The sequence below is a fragment of the Rattus norvegicus genome, chromosome 1 (assembly GCF_036323735.1).
Source record: "Rattus norvegicus strain BN/NHsdMcwi chromosome 1, GRCr8, whole genome shotgun sequence".
Classification (NCBI taxonomy): domain Eukaryota; kingdom Metazoa; phylum Chordata; class Mammalia; order Rodentia; family Muridae; genus Rattus; species Rattus norvegicus.
In genome coordinates, this window is record NC_086019.1 from 76,312,602 (window position 1) to 76,318,291 (window position 5,690).

The 5,690-nt window shown below is 41.4% G+C and overlaps 1 pseudogene; it reads left to right on the forward strand.

The window, feature by feature from the left end:
* The window catches only part of Envl-ps2 (MLV-related proviral Env polyprotein-like, pseudogene 2), a 2,213-nt pseudogene extending 671 nt beyond the window's left edge, over nucleotides 1-1,542 (forward strand).
* Nucleotides 1,543-5,690: the final 4,148 nt, after the last annotated feature.

Consider the following 5,690-nt stretch of genomic DNA (forward strand, 5'->3'; position numbering starts at 1 on the left):
ACTGCTGCCCCAGACAGTTGTGCCAATACCCCCAGCCACAAACTAACTCTGCCCGAGGTCTCGGGACGAGGGCTCTGCTTGGGGAATGTACCCCACACACACCAGACCCTCTACAACACCACTCAGAAGATTCCCATCGGGAACTACTTCCTGGCAGCCCCAAAAGACACATACTGGGCCTACAATACCGGACTAACACCCTGCATCTCAGCCACAGTCCTCAACCAATCCTCTGACTATTGTGTATTAATAGAAATTTGGCCCAAAGTCACCTACCATGAATCCGAGTATATATACTCGTTTTTCGAGAGACAGACTCGTTTCCGACGAGAGCCTGCCACCCTGACTTTAGCATTACTCCTAGGAGGAATCACCTTGGGGGGAGTGGCCGCGGGTATAGGGACCGGGACCACTGCACTCATAGAAACTGGTCATTTCCGTCAGTTACAAGCAGCCATGAATGCAGATCTTAAAGCTATAGAAGAGTCTGTGAGTGCATTAGAAAAGTCCTTAACATCGTTGTCTAAAGTGGTCCTCCAAAATAGACGAGGGCTAGATATGTTGTTCCTCCGCGAGGGTGGATTATGTGCTGCTCTAAAAGAAGAGTGCTGTTTCTATGCAGACCATACTAGAATAGTAAGAGATAATATGGCTAAGCTTCGAGAACGCCTGGCCCAAAGACAAAAACTGTTTGATTCCCAACAGGGATGGTTCGAGGGGTGGTTTAACCGATCCCCTTGGTTTGCTACCCTCCTGTCTACCCTGATGGGACCCCTACTTATTCTTCTCCTAATTCTTCTTTTTGGACCCTGCATCCTTAATAGGCTGGTACAGTTCATGAGGGATAGACTTTCAGTCATTCAGACCCTCGTACTGACGCAGCAGTACCATAGGCTGAGACAACAAGAGACAGAAATTTCTTGACCAAGTCGAGTGAAAGATTTCACTCAAAGTTAGCAAAAAAATGGGGGAATGAAAGACCCCAGCTTAGCAGCAGTAACGCCATTTTGCAAGGCTGTACTTAAGATGACTGGTTCAGGATATCCCTGTAACCATACATCTGCTTCTGTATGCTTGCTTCTGCTCCCCAAAATTCTATAAAAAGCCCATCCTTGGTTCCGTGGGGCGCGCCAGTCCCCCGAGTGACTGAAGCGCACACAGGTGCCTGTGCCTGTGTATCCCGACAATAAACCAAATCCTCTTGCTGATTGCAAAAAAAAAAAAAAGAAGAAGAAGAAGAAGAAGAAGAAGAAGAAGAAGAAGAAGAAGAAGAAGAAGAAGAAGAAGAAGAAGAAGAAGAAGAAGAAGAAGAAGAAGAAGAAGAAGGTGTTATTTTGGAGTAGGTATGGTCTTGATAAAGGAAGTGTGTCACTGGGATGGGCTTTGAGTTTTCAAATGCTCAAGATAGACCGAGTATCTCTCCCTTCCTGATGCCTACAGATCTAGATGTAGAACTCTCAGCTTCTCTAGAACCATGTCTACCTGTGTGCCGCCATGCTCTCTGCATTACCATAATGATAATGGACTAAATATCTGAAACTGTACATAAGCCCCAGTTATATGCTTTCTTTTTTCAGAGTTGCCATATTTATGGCATCTCTTCACAGCAATAGAACACTGGCATTCTCTTACTGATTTCTAGTAGTTCTTCATAATACATAATGTATATGTTTGTTATCAGTAAGGGCTATACCATTAATAGAAAACTCCTTCCAGTCAAGAGAGTAATCTGAACCTCTTGCCTACGAAGAGACCTAGTATTCTATTTGGGCTGGATCAATCACCAAGCCAAGGGACACTTCCAGAAAGGTGAGCTCACCTTGGGCTAAATAAATGGAAAGAATAATTAATTAGTTCTTTAATGAGTTGCTGTAGTTTTCTTGGAATCCCCACCACTAACACAGCAGTTTACAAGGCTGAAGCCGTGTTGTTTCACAAGTCTGCCTGCTTTGAAAAGCATAATCTTTTTTCTATATCTTTTCTAAGCTAGCTTTCCTTAGCACTTTGGATTCCCCCAACATTTTAGGCTTTCTTTGTCTCTAAAATCTTCCTCCTAACTGTGTGGCTACTTGTCCATGTCTGGAAGGGCATGGTCTTGTTGGTTGGTTGGTTGGTTGGTCGGTTGGTCGGTCGGTTGGTTGGTCGGTTGGTCGGTCGGTCGGTCGGGTGGTCGGGTGGGTGGGTGGGTGGGTGGGTGGGTGGCTAGCTTGTTGGTTTGTTGATTTGGTTTTCTTCTTTTTCCATTCTCCTTCAGGAACCTGCTGAGAGTTACATCTCACCTGCCCCAGGGTTTTTCTTTTAAACTCTAATAAAATGGATTTTGAACATCCGTTTTAGTTCATTCTTACATTCTTTTGTTAGTGAGACTAACAACCCTAAGAGCAAACCCCAATTGTGTGGGTTGGATATGAAGTTTAGCATGGTAACTTGCCCTTGAAAGGCTATTCTGAGCAGGACCTAGCCTGCTTAGAATGGTAGTTTCAAAAACATACTTGAACTATAATGTAGAGACCAAACAATAAGAATATGTGGTATATGGAGTGAACTCAGAAGGTCTTCCTATTGATGTTGGAAAAATAACACACAATGGAAATTGTGAGCACACAATATTTATCTGTGCCTCATATCTATCTAATCTGCCATTTATCTGTTTATCTATTTACCTACCTATCTACCTACCTACATATCTTTCTATCTGTTCTCTATCTTCCTTTTATTACCTTCTTCAACCCATCTATATTCTACAACTTGCCTGCCCTGTGGTTTCTCTTTTAAGCTCTAATATTTTTCTATTTATCTACCATCTATCTATCTTTGATCTATAGACCTTCCTCTCTTCTATCTTCTATCATTCTATATATCATCTACTTCCTAGTATCTTCTATATATCTATGTATCTATCTATGTCTACCTATATTCTACTACTTACTGATTTATCTATCTTCTAACTTATATTTATCTTCTACCTACCTATCTTCTATGGATCTACCTATTTTTGACATATCAACCTATACCTACCTATTTATTAATCTTCTGCCATCTGTCTATCTTCTGTATACTATCTATCTCTTTACCTATTTAGCTTTCTGTTTGGCATCTATTTATTTACTACATCTATCTTTTATCTACCCATATATCTATCACCTAATTATCTCAGCATAGAGTCTATCCAACTATTTGACTATCTTCTATCACATATCTACTCTTTAATATCTATCAGTCTACCTTCCTATTTATCTATTGTTTATCTGTCTTGTAACATATGTGTGTATGTATTATCTTCCTACCTATCTTATTTCTCTATCTACTATATATTATCTATTTTCTATCTATCAATTTGTATAACTTTATTATCTATGTATGCATGTATATATCTATGTATCTGCCTTTAATATATCTACATATCTATCTACTATCTATCTATGATCTTTTCTTTATCATCTATCTTTTATCATTTTCTGTCTTATCTGTGTTCTATACACCTATTTATCTATCTTCTTTCTATGTATGCTTGTATGTATGCATGTATGTGTATATGTTTGTATGTGTGTATTTTTGTATGTGTATGATCTATCTATGACTTACTACCCATCTATGATTACAAATCTCCTTTCATACCAACAAGAACTCTGTGGGGTATGTCCTACCATATTCCCTTTTTACAGATGAGGATGATGAAATACAGACTTTTGGCCAAAGCCTGAGCCATCATGTGGGAAAGACAGGATTTGAACTCACTCATATGACTCTACCTTAAGCCATCATGCTTTAGGTTTGGTTGAAGTGAGCCCTGAGCTTTCATCCTATGTACATGAGTGGATATTGCTTGATGTGAGCTCTGGGCTTTCATCCTAAGTTCATGAGTGGATAATAATATTTATTTAAACGGAAAAAGCTTAAGGAAGAGGTGACATATTTGGAGACATGAAGGCCTGTTCCTGCCCCAGTGCATTACCTTTGGGATATCTGTTAGACTTCCATTTAACTCTAAGCAGGTTTAGGAGCCAGGAGAAGTGATCATTGGAGAAGAGAGGTAGGTGAGAAGACAGACAGACAGACAGACAGACAGAGAAGCAGACAGACAGACAGACAGACAGACAGGCAGATATTTGGAGAGGTCACGAGTAGTACATCATCAATGGTAAGTAAAATCACAGGACTACATGAAGCTGCCCCAAGATATCATTCTATCTCCAGTGTTACATCTTCAGCGTTGCTGCCTAGGATGACTATCATATTCAGTATCCACAGAGAGGTGAAATAACTGGAAGAACACAGCACAACCTCCCCAGGGTTGACTGTAGTAAACTTCAAACTGCTCTCTGAAACTCCAAATGCCCAGTGAGATGTCTCCCACCTGATCTCACAACTTGGAAACTCCAAAAGCCCCAAGTTGGTTTAGATCAACACAACAAACCACACTCCTAAGGCTAAAAGAATAACTCATTAAGTTGCAACTCCTGGTGTCTTCCCAAGGGTGAGAACTCTGTTAATTCACTGAATGCCCAGCGAAGTCTCCTCCCCACAGGGCTGGAGTAATTAGCTTTCCATTTATCTGGGGTAGCCTCTAGAGATAAGGGTTCCATGCTTGTTAAGAGTAGGCAAGCCCAGGCTGGTCTGGGAATTGCAAAGAAACTTTTTTGACTGGATAAACTCATTAGCAAAGAAACTGATGATGGTTGAGACCTCTCTCAGGGGCAGCAAGTCTGTCTCCATGCTGAGGTAATGCATTTTGGAGTTGCCAGAAGGAAAAGACTTTTGGCACAGCCTACAGACACTGCTTAGCTGTGTGTGTCTTGACTCCTTGAAAATAAATCTTGTCTTCTGTCAAATGATAGTTCCAGTGAGAGCTTCAGCACTGCATCTCTCTGAGTCCTTAGTGCCTTAAACAGTGCCTTTCTTGCAGCAAACACTCAGTCAAGCCTTGACTGCATGATTGGAAGGATCTCACTGGGATATCTTCTTGGCAGCAATACTTCTGAATCTGAAGGGACTCTGTGCATCCTTGGCAATGCCAGAGGACATAGTTTTGGTTCCCACCTTAGATGGAGGTCAGTGAAATCCAATGTGTAGAAGCCAGGGATTCTGCTTAGCATCCTACAATACACAGGGCAGCCCCTAACTCCAGTGAACAGTCAGATCCCCAAATGCCAGGGTTCTAAATCATTGGCTTACTTATTCCTAACTGTTCTACTCTCCTGTTATTTTTTTTTCTGATAAAACACTGACCAAAACAAACTTAGGAAAAGAAAGGATTTATTTCATGTACATGTCCAGATCACAGTTCATTGTTGATGGAATTCAGCAGGGACTCGAGGTAGGAACTGAAATACAGGACTGGTTATTATCCCCTGAGGCATTGTATCTAACCAGGGAACCTACTCATTGCCAGAGAAATACAGCAGAAGCCATGGAGGAATGCTACCTGCTGGCTTGATCATAGACTCATGCTTTACTAGCTTTCTATTTCATTCTAGGACTAACTGTCCATGGAGTGGTGCCACCCAGTGGGCTGGACCCAACTACACCAATTAATAATCATCAGTCTCCTCACAGGCATGCCCGCACATCACTCCGATGTGGACCACATCTCAACCGACACTCCTTGCTTAGGTCACTCAAGGCTGTGTCAAGCTGACAGTTAAAAATTAGGAAAACAAGCCACTTTGACATTCAGGAACTCACAATGC